Genomic DNA, 15,477 nt, shown 5'->3' on the forward strand with positions numbered 1-15,477 from the left:
AAGGACTGAGTTTTAAGTCCAACTCTGCCATAACCATGTGTTTTCACATAGAATCTTCTCTTTCTGGGTTATATGTTCTTCATCTAATAGAGAAGAATATTTTGAGAAGGATGTTTCACCATGGATGTTAGCTATATGTGCTTAGGTCAATAAGACATTTTGAGAAAAATATATGATGCCAGAATACAGTATATTAGACAAATAGATGTGAACTATGAACATGTGACTTTAAATCTCAGACCACCCCCTTCTCTGTCTATAAAATGGAAAAAGGTAGTGTGAGAATTGAATTAGGATATACATGCAATATTCCTAGAGCAGTGGTTGGCATAAAGCAGGCACTCAATGATTGATCATTAATTTTATTTTTTTAATTTAGTAGAGAAGACAGTTAAAAACAAAATATTTATCTAATGTGTCATAGACTAAGTCTAGTGCTAAAACTGATGTAGGGGCAATTCATTGAAGATTCTTGAGGCGAGAGAGGGAATAATTAATATTGGCAGCATTCTCTGGTCCACTTTTGAAAATAGGCTCTTTTTCTCTACAAATCATCTTGTAATGATGCAGATTTCCATGACTATCCTTGTGGATTTACTACTTATGCCTAAACCATTCTCTCTTTCTGCATTCAATGACCTTATATTCTGCTTTAGAAGTGGAATTTGTATTTAGAATATGTTAATGCCTATATTTCTGATATATTCCTTGGAATTAGCACCTCACACATCTTGCATCAAACAACAGGGAATGTACATGTGCAGATAAACTGAATAAAAAGGAACCATCCTTTTTATGCAAACCAAGAAAAGCAAACAGACTCACGAGACAGCAAGAGCCTGTCTGCCCACATTTATCTTAATGGATATTTTTAAGGCAGTTACCCTCTAAACAGCTCTGGGCACTCTGCATGTATTTGTTGCAAAACCTACCAATGATGCTGTGCATTGCAAGAAAAAGAAAACAGTCCTAGTAATAGCACCTTATAGTACATACTAGAAGCCCGTTGCGTGAAGATTCGCGCAATAGGCCTTCCTTCCCCTGGCTGCTGGCACCGGTTTTTCTCTGGCACCCAGCACCCAGGCCTTTGGTCTGGCTGCAGCAGAGAAGCCAAGCCTCTCCAGTCTTCAGTCTTCAGTCTTCACTCCAGCTGGAGTCTTCAGTCTTCGCTCCGCGACTGCGTGTGCAAATTAACCGCCATCTTTGTTGGGTTAATTGGCATAGTCGCTCTGATTGGCTGGTGGGTGTAGCAGAGTGACACCGATTTGCATGTTTCTCTTTTATTAGTGTAGACTAGAGGCCCAATACATGAAATTCATGCAAGAGTAGACCTTTCTTCCCCCGGCTGCCAGCACTGGCTTCCCTCTGGCACCAGGGACCCGGGCTTCCCTCACAGTCCAGCTTCATCCAGAAGAAGGTCTGGTCTAAATACATGTTATGCTTTTATTATTATTAGATGGTAAGCCTCCATGTCACTATATTTCCTCCTTTAAGTCACAACCCACCAAAGTGGGTATAGGTAGAGTGAAAAGAAAATTAAGATAATACGGATCATACCATACCTCAAACTCACTGAGACTAAGATCTTGCTACCCCTCTCCCTCAATGATCTACTTCAGTTAATGGCACCCGCATCTATCCTGTTGAACAAGCAACACGTTTAGAGTCATCTTTGATACCTATCTTTCCATCTATACTCACTCAGGATAGCTTGCACAATGCATTCGAGGGGGAACAAAGTAAATGGTGTGGGTGGGGGCTGATAAGATAGAAGAATATTACAAACGTCCCAACAAAATGTAACAATGGCTTGGCTTGAGGGCATTAGTGATGGAGATGAAGAGAAAAAGAAAGAATTGGTAGATATCCACAAAGTGTAAATAGTGTCGCACAAGGTCCCAAAGCCAGGGTATGGCCGAACTGGGAATCTAACTGGAGTCTCTGAACCGAATTCCAGTACAATTTCTTTTTGATTGCCATGCTAAGGCATGTCTTTTAAATGGAGGCATATATTGATTGGAGATGTTGATTTTCAGGTTTTTTTTTAAGATGAAAAATTGAGCTAATAATGGTAGCTACCTCATATGGTTATCGGGATGATTGCATTAGAAAACATATAAAACAAGTTTAGTTCTTTGCTAGATACATAATGAAAGCTCAATAAAAGTATGCATAAAATGTACATTTTCATGTCTTATAATAATTATGAATATAGGTACAAAGGCAAAGCACAGGGGGGCAACTTAGAATTGCAAGATTCCTACTACCCTCTGCATCTGCTTCATGCTTTCTCTCATTTTATTGAAGTCAGAATCCAGACAATCTGAGTCTTCGGTCTCGCCCCTGCCTCCCAGCTTACACAGATGATGGGAGGTTATAGAAGGGCTTCCATTCTGCCTCATCCTCTGGTGCACGTGTGTGTGTGTGTGTGTGTGTGTGTGTGTGTGTGTGTGTGTTTCAGATTAATTTTGTGTGACAAGAGGAAGATGCTGCCTTGAATTGTCCTTGGAAAGAGCCCTGCTTTTCTTGATTGAAGGTATATTTTTACAGCCTAAGTATTTTACTTTGCTGTGACTGCCCATGAATCTTCTTTTCTTTTTTACCCCATACTATTCCCTCTCTCTGGTCCTGTTAAGTTCTGTCTCCTCATATTACTGAGGTCTGGTATCTGCCTATCCCTGCCTCTTGCCAACCTTCCTGAACCTTCTCTGCCTCTCCTCCCTGCATCATTGATTCTTCTCCTGTTGAATGCAGAATCTGGCGCTGACTTTGCTCTCAGTCCTCGACCTCCTAAGTCCTTGCCTCTAACTTCAGGATGTGACTACTGGATGGGAGGATTAGGGAAGTGGTGTAACAGTGGGGACTAAAAGCCCAGAACACTTTACCAATGTGTCATGTTACTTTGATTGAATAGTATTTAACTTTTTAAAAAAAATGGAATAAATTCAAGGAAAATGCCAGGCCTACTCTTTATCAGTTTTGTGACCCTGAGATATCTCTTACCCATGCAATTGCAATACCTTATTCTGCAAAATACGCCTTAGAAGTAAATCAAATAAATGCGTGAAGCACCCATTACACTGCCTAGCACAGAGACTTGCTTAATAAGCACTGCATTTTATTTTTACTTAAAATAACTAAATCCAAGTTACAGATGAGTAAACTGATATTCAGAGACTAAATTACTTGCCTTAAATCAAAACTGACAAGTGACAGACCTGGTACATAAGCATCATCTGGGAACTGGTTGGTCTAACAACCAGACCATGATCCAGGCCACTGGCCATGTCAGTAGCATGGACACCCCAACAGTCCTTTGACTCTAGGAAGTTGGCCATGGGTATGACCTCTGCCTGGTGTGTCCATGCCCCAGAACTTTGCAAGGCTGACTTTCTGATGTTAGAGCCTCGGCTTAAAGGGAATCTGTCCACAACCTCACAGTGAAGAGTGGGCACGGAGTCTCTTCATTTCATCTCTTGATGTATTTTACCAAACAGATTATTGCCTAGTACTACATCTCATTTTTTTTCCAATTGACTATTGTCTCCTCCCCACACCCCGCCACATGTAATCACCTTGACAAGCTCATCTGCCTAGTGCACGGGTGTACTGGCAGTATCTAGCAGGCATCAACATGTATTTATTGAATGGGTGAAAGAATAAATACAAGCAAAAAAGCAAATGAAGAACTGTCCCTGTTTCTCAGGTCCTCTGCTCCTCATGCTGTTTGCATGGGCTGCAGGGAGGAGAAAAGCAATCACCAAAGAGCACGCTTGCTCCTGAGAAAAAAGCACACTTTGAGAAATGAAGTGTTCCCTGTCATTAGCTTTCAGTCAAGCATCACATCAGGAAACCGGTGCATCAGGTGCTGTGATTGGACCTTGAGGAGGGACGCCTGCGATGCAGACCGGCCCTCCTGTGAGCTGGAACAGATGGTGCCTTCACACACATCTAAATAAAGCTGTAATGGCGTTGGCCCGCAAACACAGCACCGGTGAACCTTCCTTTACAAACGAAGACGTGTTCCTGAGATGTTCTGAGAAAATCAATATCTACAGTGCCACTAATTTTCATTTTGGACACAATTTATCTTCTTTTAGGGCATCTCATCAATGGACTGCCATTCTTTCTCGTCTAGTCTAATACCAGCAGCATGCTCCCAGAACAGCTCCCTCCCCTCCCGCCACCAGGATATCCTGGCACACTCTATCAGGATTATCGCCCCTAGAGCATCACTCCCATAATGCACCCCTTTCCCTCAATAACTGAGTGATGAGTCGCCTTTGATTATCTGATCAAGACAGAGAATCACACACCACATGCCTATAATTAGGGTGTGCTCTGATTAACCAGTCGATGGAATAACCACCATGGAGGCTTTACAGCACAGGAAAACATTTTGGAGAGTTAAGTCTGTGGATCATTTAGAAAGAAAGCCTAGCATAATCGCCACAAGGATTGTGGGGGAAAAAAAAGATGGCAAGGCATGAGAGAAGATACTACAATGTATGAAAACAAAGCGGGGAGGGTTTTTCTCTCTCCCACCCACTTAAGTTGTGGGAATTCAGAGGACAGATTTGCAGTGCCCCCAGGAACCAAGAACAAAGGTGAGGATGTGTTAGCTTCTTTAATTTCCTTTCTTCCTCACTGGACTCAAGTTTCAGGAGCACTGGGACCATGTCTGTACCCATCACTATTATATCCCCATCACGAAGCATGGGGATATAATAGTGATGGGGATATAAGTATAGGGCTTAACAAAGGTTTTTAATGAATGACGGAGGTGATGCTCAAGTGAGGCTTTGGAGTTGATAAGAGATCACTAACATGGCATCAAGGAGAACAACAGAGGGGACTCGGGGGAAGAAGCAGCTAGGGATGCCCACTTTTTCAGAACTGAGAATGCCATGAAGGTCTTCCAAAGGTGAGACGTGGGGGACACAAATAATTTTAGATTTTATGTTACACTAGTTGGAAATGCCCTTTATGTATTTTTTGGTTGCTGTTTGTTGTGGGCTAGGCTTTTTGAAAGACCTTGATGATTGTCTGTGCTTACAGTTCCATGGGTGTTACTAAGTACCTACTATAATATGCTGGGCCCTAATGGATGGGTCACATCCATCAATCTCATGCAATTCTCACGGCAAATTGGAGAAGTAGGATTGTTGTGTGTCTATTTAAATTTAAATGAATAAAAATTAACATCAAAAAATTCAGTTCTTCAATCACACTAGCTATATGCCAAGTGTTCAATAGCCAGTGGCTAGTGCCCATCATACTGGATGGCGCAGACAGAGAAAAATCCCATCAGTGCAGTTGCGTTGGGCAGTGCTGTTTTACACAAGGACATGTCAGTGATACTCTAGGATAGGGGGTCCTCAAACTACGGCCCGCGGGCCACATGCAAATACAAATATTGTATTTGTTCCTGTTTTGTTTTGTTTTACTTCAAAATAAGATATGTGCAGTGTGCATAGAAATTTGTTCATAGTTGTTTTTTTTAAACTATAGTCTGGCCCTCCAACAGTCTGAGGGACAGTGAACTGGCCTCCTGTTTAAAAAGTTTGAGGACCCCTGCTCTAGGACATGGAAGTATTGATTACTTTTGCTTTCCAGTGTTAGCTAAGCATTGTGCTGGATGTGCAGCATGAAGGCAGGAAGATTTTGGGTTCTACTTCACCCTTGCTCATCCTCAACGTAATAACATACAGTGAAACTTAAGAAGCCCTGAGCAAATATTTCTCTTGTATATCAATCTTAAAAATAATGTCCTCGTTCTGATCATTATGTAGTTCCAAATGAATGACATTGTTGATTAGAGTTTTACTTCAAATACCATTAACTAATTATTTCTATGAATGATCAATAAATTCCCTTAAACTTACAAAACATTGTAAATGAACTCATTATCCGAAGTCTTTAGGGTACCACCAAAAACCCATCTCTTACTAAACTCATTATAAGTTCATCTCATTTTTCTAGTAATGTGCTGATCTAGAAAGACATTTCATTTTATTTTTTGAGAACTTGTACTGTTAAGTACTATGGCCAAATTATCCTCTCATCCAAATCTCATTTATATTTTCACCCTGGGCCATTTCTCACTCCACTGGCCTCATTTAGAATGGTCTCCCATTTTTCAGGAAAGGTCACTCATTGTGATGCTGGAAATTGGTTTTGGCAAACTTATTCTAGACACCATACTTGATCAATAGTCAAAGATTCTCCATTTAATATTTATTTTCCTTTTCTCTATGCAGATTACAGCAGATGAGAACAAAATGTCAGCACTCTACATTACCCATAAAAGGTTTTACTAATACATCATCTTTCCAGTTTTCTCTATACTATCCTCACCCATCTATTCACACGCCCATCTATTTACCTACCTACCTGTATGAATGTGTTTATAAGATCACATAGAGGTTCCAAAAAAATGGCTAAAAGTGAGCTTGGTTTTTGTTGTTGTTATTGTTGTTTGTTTTTAAGTATTGTAGGGCCCAAAGTAACTTAAAAAGGTACTAAACCAATTGCACCTAAGGTCTCTTCTTCCAGCTTTAGCTGAGTGGATATAGTTGAAGAGTGAGGATAGAAATCTTCCCTTCTTTTTTCAGTTCCATGGAATCATGTGGTTTAACATCCACAAAGCAAGCTCTTTCAAAGCTGCCTTTTAGCATCTAGCAGTTAGTCCATCAGCCTCATGGCTGAGCTTGGCTACCACCTTCTGAGCTCTGCCCAGCTCAGTCAGCTCCAGAGGATCTGCTTTTCTCCCAGGCCAACCAATACAGGTGGAGTCTTATACCTGTATCCCCTTTTCTGGACACGGGGGCTCCTGCTTGGCCATTGGAGGTGGCATCAAAGTTACTAAAGCCAGCTGATATTCCTCTAACCGTAGTTCGAGTAGTTCATCCAAGTGTGATTCAGGAACCAATAAAATATGACGGCAAAACACTTTATGGAAATTAGTTTTTAATTATTCATTGGCAATTTGACTGCAATCCAGCAGGTGTCCTGATAGGATGAAGATGACTCCATAAGTAGATTTTTTTTCTGTCTGTAAAACATATTCAACATGTCCCAAAATCCACGTGAAATTTCCCAACTTGAAGAGGCCAAGGGGGAAGAACTAGTCCATCACCTCCAGAATGAGTCCTCTGAGTAAAGATGTCCTTATTCATTTATTCATTTGTTGAATGATTTCTATCTTTTTCGAATGAATCATTTATGTAAGAGATAAGAAAAAGGACTGATTAAAAAGATAAAAATATAGAATCATTTAACGTGAGGTCATATTTCTACCTTTCCTCTTCCACCCATTTCCTGAAAGGCAGGCAGTGGGATATTATGGGGTGGAAATAATTTTGAGCAGGGAGACCTGGGTTCCATCTAAAATGCCACCAGTTACTGACTGTGCAACCCTAGCAAATCAATCAACCTCTCTGAACCTCCATTTCCTCATATGCAGATATGGGAATATTAAAAACTTGAATGAAGAATAAAAATACAATGTGTGTGCCTGGAAAATTGTTACATTTTGGAAATGACAGTGGGTAGGATCATTATGCAGTGAAGTGTTTTTTTGAAGTGTCTTAGAAGGCTAATCTCCAGCTAGCTGAGGCCCTGAGGGCATTTGGCAGTTTACAAAGTGTCCACAGGCCAATTTACATATAATTTCACCTGGGAGGTTTGGAGTACAGGTTTCCCTAGCTATCTAAAAGCAGAGCCCTCCTGTGAAAACTTTCTTAAGCAGAAATGGTGTAACGTGAAGAAGCAATTACCATGGATTTGAATGTCTTTATTTCGTTCACCATGAAACGCTTACGTCTAGTTTTATGCTAAGTGTTAGCACCCTTATGAATTCTCTTAGGCTTTTCTGTTACCTTAGGACACATCTTGCTAACGGATGCACAGAATAAATCCAGATAAAGCACAGACACAGTTCAAAACCATAGCAGCTTGCTGCAGAGGGTGGTTCTCTAGGAAGAGGCTTGGCAGGGCCACCTCCTACTTAGGGTGAAGAACCCTATTTTTGCTTTTTGCCTTTTATTTGAAAATCCTCTTTGGATTTGCTCTTAGTTAAGTGTTAGTATTGTTCTTTCCTAAAAGCAAATGTGAACTTTGGAATGTATGGGATACCTGTACTAAATTTAGGAACTGCTCCATCATCTTACCAACGTCCCCTAGTACCAAAAGGCCTCTTCAATGCATGGCCTTTAATTTTATCACTAGCACCATGGCCATGAATAAATAAAGTAGGGTATGTGAGAAACCTTTCCTGAGCTCCAAACTGTTCTTCAGATCTGAATATGAGAATGAGGTCATCCCAGCATTTTAGATTTAAAAAGATCTGATTATTGCTAATTATTGCTAATTATTGAGTGTTCATACATCAGAATTTTTTAAGTCAATAAAAATTTAATCCTTAGCTTGATATATTAGTATCAGTTTAGTCCATAATTTACCTTTTTTTAAAAATCCTTACCCAAGGATATTTTTCCATTGATTTTTTCTCTTTTTTTAGAGAGAATGGAAGAGAGAGAGAAAGAGAGAAACATCAATGTGAGAGAAACACATTGATTTGTTGCTTCTTGCACACACCTGACCAGGGCCCTGGGTGGGGAGGAGCCTGCAACTGAGGTACATGCCCTTGACCCTTGGACCCTTCAGTCAGCAGGCCGATGCTCTATCCACCGAGCCAAACTGGATAGGGCCATAATTTACCTCTTCAAGTTCCACTAGCAAAAATTCAAGGACCACTCTAATTTTTTTTCCTCTCTCCTTTTCCTGTAGTGTCCTTTCCTACCTCCTATCCTCTTAATATTCTTTTTTTCTTTTTGGTATAGTTGAAATTTTTTTGTTAAAATTTAAAAGACTAGAAAAAGTAATTCAATGATCTTGGTTTGTAAACATTTCACACTCATTTTTGTTCATGATGTAACTCCTTACCTTTCTAGTCTAATCTTTCACCATTTTTGCATTCAGACCATATGATTTTTAAGAATGGAAGGGTCCCTATTCTATCTAAAGTTACATTATAATAGATCTCTCCCCAAGCCCTTTTTAAAGTGTTTATCATCATCATCATCATCATCATCATTATTATTATTGATTTGAGAGAGAGGATGGGCAGAGAAATAGAGAGATGATCACTCCATTGATCACTTATTTATACATTCACTGGTAGTCTCCTTACATACCCTGACCAAGGATCAAACCCACAACCTCAGGATATTGAGATGATGCTCCAACCAATCGAGATAGTTGGCCAGGATTCTCCCAAGCTCTTAAAAACAGATAGGCAACAAAGTCCATTCCAGGTTCCTTGTGTGAAGCACACAATTCAAAGGGAGAAGGATCTAACACCGGACATCTGAGAGAGGAGAAAATACAACCTCTACTTGCAAGGCAGGGAGATCTGTGAGGAATATGCATCGTTTTGTAGAGCAGATGCTCCTACATACCCCATATGGAGAATGAGGATGGAGCTGACAATCTGCTCTTTCCCACTGCTCTTCCCATATCCAAGAAACCAATCCCGTCTTCCTCTTTGAGAAAATAAAAATATATGAGATTTTAATACAGGATTGGAGAGAGAAGGGGAGAGAGAGAAAGAGAAAGAGAGAGAGAGAGAGAGAGAGAGAGAGAATATGAATATGAATGAACGCTAAGTGGCATAGAAAGAATAATTTAAATCCTGGGACAGATTGTAAGTGCTACAGTGAAGAATCAATAGAAAATAATACTGTGTCAAAGTTAACATGAGATTAAATTTTTAAAAAATTTGGGGGAAATCATGGTAAAATTAAACTAATGGAATAGAAAGAGGGAGAGATACCCCACAGCTGTGGTCTGGGGCAGAGGCAATGGGGGATCGAGAGAGGGGAAAGTCAGCAAAGGCACCAGCATGCACTTAAAAACTAGACAAGAGAAAAGTGCCTGCTAGCTCTGGCCATGTTTGGGCCTAAGACCTGGGAAACAGCGTGAAGAGGAAGTAAAGTCAAATGCTCTCCCTGGAGGAGCCTGGGGCTAGAACCCTGTGTTTAGCTACCTACAGCATGGGGTTAGGAGGAGGGAGATGTGGGCTCCACAGTCAGTCCTCTCATGCTCGAAGAGTGTCACCTGGGTGAGTTGAGTAAACACTGAGCACCTCAGTTCTTTCTTCTGTGAAGCATGAGGAGTGGCCTAGGTAAACTGTGAGGCCACTGCTAACTCTCAGATGGTATCAAAACCTCAAAGCCGAGTCCAATGGTTCAAGGTGTGTGGAAACTCAGGATGAGCATGGGTGGCATTATAAAATGAGCTCAGACAAGAGCCCAACTGTGTGGAAATCCCACATGACAAAGGGCCTCAGCTACGAACTGAATGCTGGGTATCTGCTTTGGTTTCTGCCAGAAACTCACAGTGTGACCAATGGCAGTCCCTTGACCTGCCTTGGCCTGTTTTCTGACACAATGCAATGTGCATGCGGGTTCATATATGAAGATGGGGAGACAGCACATAGATGGCTTGCGACACATCCTAAGCAGCCTCCTCAAAGCAGCCAGGAGGGAGACCAGGTGGAGACTGGAGAACCAGCAGTATCACATCCGCCTGAATGTAGATGGTTGGTGCTTGAGTTCAACGAATTGCATGAATGAGAATGCATGCAAATCTTTTAATGTTTTCAAGAGAAGTCTGAATTCCTGACTTGTATGCCATGTGCAATGGCCAACAAAGGGGTGAGGATTTCAGCCAAACAATACATAACGGAGCAACCAGGTTGCAGCATGCAATGTCTGGGCCAGATGCTCTCCATGCTCTCCAATGCTGGCGTTGTGTAATATAAGGAATGGAGAGTTCTTAGATATGAACATGACAACCAAGGGTGAATGACCGAGAGTGGATTAGGGAAGATGTGTAATGCTATCTTCTCTTCTCTTAGCTTTTGTTCCCCTCTTTGATTGGTTTAGTCCAGACCACAGCTACCAGAAGCAGTGTCTCTTTAATGCTACTCACATCTTATTTTCTCTTCTATCCTTGTCTTCGTCCTTTCCTTCTCACACACAGCCTCTCCGGACTGCATTTTAAAATCCGCCCCTGTTTCTCATTCCTGGTCTTTATCTCTTTGCTGCCTCCATGCCCCTGCTCTCTGTCCTTGCTCCCTCTGACTCAGATCCCTGGGTAGCACCAACCCTGGTGTCGGAAGGCAAGTGAAATTCCACTATGTGAGAAGCTAAAAGTATTTCTGTGTTGGGATATTTAATCATTTGAATCCTTGATAGGAACAGTTCTTTTTATGTCTTCCAGCAATAAATCTAGGCTGTATCTAATCTCTGATCTCAGAGAGAAGAGAATTAACCAGCTGAGAGTGTGACTAGAAAGGAAACACACAGAAAAGGGAGTGAAAAAGAGACCACTTTATGTGTGCATATAGCATAGCAACATGGAATCAGTGAGCGAGAGAGAAGAGAGCTACTCTTGGGCCCTCTTTGCCCATCAATCAGCAATACCTCCTAAAAGGCTTGAGTTTTCCCTTCTTCAAATATCACCTTATTTTTGCCCTTCTATCATTCTTACTCTACTTCTAAGAAGCCCCTTGATTATTACCCTCAAATTAGACAGGTCTCCTTAGTCATTCCATTCCTTGTTTGCTCTCTTTCTAGTTTCTGCTGCTTTTCAAATGGTATTGTTGTTCTGTTTCTCCATGAGATCACGAACTTTAATGTGTATCCTCTACCACTATATTTTCTTTGTTTGCTGCATTTCTGGCATAAAGTGGGTACTTATTAGTCTTCTTGAATTCTCCCCCCCGCCACACACACACACGGGACATTGATGTTCTTTCATTTCCCTCTCTTGGGTGGTCTTTACAACTTACCAAGATATAGGGCTTCCCCTAAAAAGGCCGTACCTAGGGTGCCTGGCTCACCTCTACTAACAAAGCTCTTTGAGGGTAGAAGCCAAGTTCTGTATTTTCTGCTTCACTGGAACAGTCCTCAATTCACAGCAGAGACTCAGTTTTATACATTTCTTGGGAGTAAACGGACTTGACTTCTAACTCAGTCTGTGCCTCTCATCATCGATGTGAGCATGGCCAGCGTATCTGAATTCTCTAAGACTCCGCTTTCCCATTTCTAAGGTGAAGATTACACGACCTCTCAAGTCTATTTGAGTCTTTATTTGAATATATTGTGATTTCAACTTTATAATGACATTTGAACATTTTTGTTCTCTGATTTCCTGATAATTCCTTTGAATAAGTAAAAGCAACAGGAACATAATGGCTCTGCTCCATCTGTTCAAGAGGACATCCTACTTAGGTCCAGGAGGAAAAGGTGAAACTCAGGGCAATGTAAAATTAATAAAGCAATAGCAACTCCTTAGTAGGTCTCACTGGGAAGACAACTGCCCCAAAGAGCAGAGCAATTGTAACTGTGGAGAAAGGGGGGTGTGGGTAGGAGATCCCAGACCTTGTCTGTATCCTCTCTCAGCAAGTTACATTCCTTCTGTGGGGCTCTGTTTTCTCACATATAAAAGGAAGGCTTAGGATAATTAATCGTTATACTTCTCTCTGGGCTCGGACATTCTAGGATTGGACAAGAACAGCTGAAGACTAGATAGTATGAGCACAAATTGGAAAAGAATAGAAGTACATTATTTCGGTATGTGCATCATAAAGTAAGCCACGTTGCAAAGGAGGCTGCAAATGGGTTTTCAGCCTGTACCATCCAACACAGGAGTGACTCCCTGCCCCCATCTGATCTTTAATCCTGTGTAAAACTCTTTTTCTTTCATATATATATATATATATATATATATATATATATATATTGGCTTTTCTTGTTCTCCTTCTGTTTTGCAGAGATTCTGACATCTTGTTTATTTCTACTTGAAATAAAGAATTATTTCAGATGCACATTCTCTTTGCCTGTCAACACACTTAAAAGAACATGTTCGATACATCAAAGGCACCAACTAATTTCAAAAAATTCACACACAAAGTAGACAAAGGTATCCTTCCAAACATAGTTTTTCTGCTCTGATTAGGAAAAAAAAAAAGCACAAGAAAGTATGCATTGATTCTAAGACCTTTGTCTCAATTTATCCTTTGTTTTCCCAATTAACATGATCTCTATCCTCATAAGCCTCTCCTTCTTCTCCTTCCTCCCTCCCTTCCTCCCTTCCCTTTCCTTCCTCCCTTCCTTCCTTCCTTCCTTCCTTCCTTCCTTCCTTCCTTCCTCCCTCCCTCCCTCCCTCCCTCCCTCCCTTCCTTCCTTTCCTTCCTTCCCTTCCTTCCATCCTTTTCTCTATTTCTTTCTTTTCAATTTTTCTTTACTCTGATCTCTATATCTTCTTCCTTTTTCTCTTCTGTGTTCTTTTCTCTATATGAACTACACCTCTCTGTCTCCTCACAGAATACATAAAGAGAAGCTATTTAATATAGATATATTTTAGTGAGGTTAACTTAGCTGTGCCTCAAGGAGAGTGACAATCTATAGCAACGTTTAAAAAGACGTTAACAATTGGTCCCTCCTACTATCTATAAAATGACTATATGTATATCCCTAGGATCCAACAATTCCATACCTGGGTACATCCCCAACATAAATGCACCCACCGATGACATGCCATTGAAGGTGCATAGTGACACTACTTGTGATAGCCAACAATTGAAATCCATCCAAATGCTGCTAGAAAGAGGGGTGAAAAGTAATTTGTTGCCCGTCATACAATAGAGTATGATATAGTAATCAGAATGAACAGTAAACACTACTTCGATTTAAGCACTGCAAGAACGCCTGAGATTTTACTATGTTTATTATGTTACTGCTCTGCCTCCCCTTCCCAGTGTGGCACTCCCAGATCCTGTGGGGAAAACCAGCCTAGCATTTGGGCATGTCCTGATTCTAAACCCTCTTGTGAGCTCACCTGGAGGTCAGAAGTTTCACTGTTTTATCTTTTCATCCGAAAAGCCTCTCTGCCTACTGCCACCTTTATCTCCAGTCTGATCCTAGACTCACATTCCCCAGGAAAGAAACCATGGGTTTTGCTGGCCTAGGAAATGCTATTTTCTCTCTGGAACTTAATTCTTCTAAATTGTTTAATGTTCACAGTTTGGTCATGTTTCAAAAAGGTGTTACTTTTGTAATCTGTTTAGCCTAGTAGTTCCAACACCGGCAATAGTTTGCTGCTACCTTCTGCTCCCAAACCAGAAGTAGATAGCTTCTCAGTTTGGGTTTTAGTTCTTTTACTAGCTAGCTCTCTAAACTTAGGCAAAATCTATGACTTGGTTCCTCATCTAAAAGACTGAGATAAAAGGACTTTCTCCACAGGCCTAGTGGGAAGACTTAATATGATAATACATGTCATATGATCTAAATGAGGTGTATAAAAATTTTAAAAATGGCATCTACAGACTTATCTAAATTGTGTTGGTACTAATAACTATAGATTTGGGGTGTAGGCTGGTTTAAAACAGGAGAAAGATTACAAACACAAAATAAAAATTTAAAAATAATATGTTGTTACAAAAGAAATCCAGCTCAATTTTTTAAAGTCCCCAACATCCAAAAAGCAATGTAATTTTTAACAAAATAATTAAAGTTCTGACATACTTCTGTAATAATTTTTTCTTATATTCTTTTCTTTTTGCTTCGTGTGATTATATCTTTCTATGACAATACTTTGCAATCTTCTCTAAGAAGATGATAAAAGGCAATTTGATTTTTCTCTCTAATGTTGCTTAACATTTGTCTTCCATTACAGATAATTTAGAAAAGTTTTTTTTTTTGGGGGGGGGGTCACTAATTAAATCTCATGTAAATTTTTAAGATGTGGTCAAATTTGTACAAATCTTTAGAAAATTGTTTTCATACTGAGCTATAAAATTTAAAAGCATTTTAGATTTTCTTAGATGCTTTTTGAGCTTGAAGCTCTAATTAGAAGTATTATGAAAAGCCACTTTAGCACTGGAATGACTAGAAATAACTTATATATACAAAACTGACTCTGACCCATGTAAATATATTTCGTTGAAACTCAAACACTGTATCACCAACTAAACTTCTCATTATCCAGCCCTGGCTGATGTAGTTCAATGGTTAGAGCATCAGCCCATGCACTTCAGGGTTGTGGGTTCGATTCCCAGTCAAGTACATGTACCTGGGTTGCAGGTTCGATCCCTAGCCAGATGCCCAGCTACAGTCTGGCCTCGTGTGGGAGGTAACCAGTCAATATGTCTCTTTTACATCAATGTTTCTCTCTCTCTCTCTTTCTCCCTCTCTTTCTCTCTCTCTCTCCTCTCTCCCTTCCACTTGCTCTAAAAAAAGAAATCAATAGAAAAAACACACACATATAAACTTATTATCTAGTCTCTAAAAATGTACATGGTTACACAGTTACCAACCAATTATAAGAGAAAATACTGCATAATGGAAGTTACAGTGAGAAAGAGATGTAGAAAATTTTACGATAAAATGTATGACTATGTGAAAAGCT

The sequence above is a fragment of the Myotis yumanensis genome, unplaced genomic scaffold, assembly GCF_028538775.1.
Source record: "Myotis yumanensis isolate MYYU_CA2020_CCGP unplaced genomic scaffold, mMyoYum1.0.hap1 SCAF_12, whole genome shotgun sequence".
Taxonomy (NCBI): Eukaryota; Metazoa; Chordata; class Mammalia; order Chiroptera; family Vespertilionidae; genus Myotis; species Myotis yumanensis.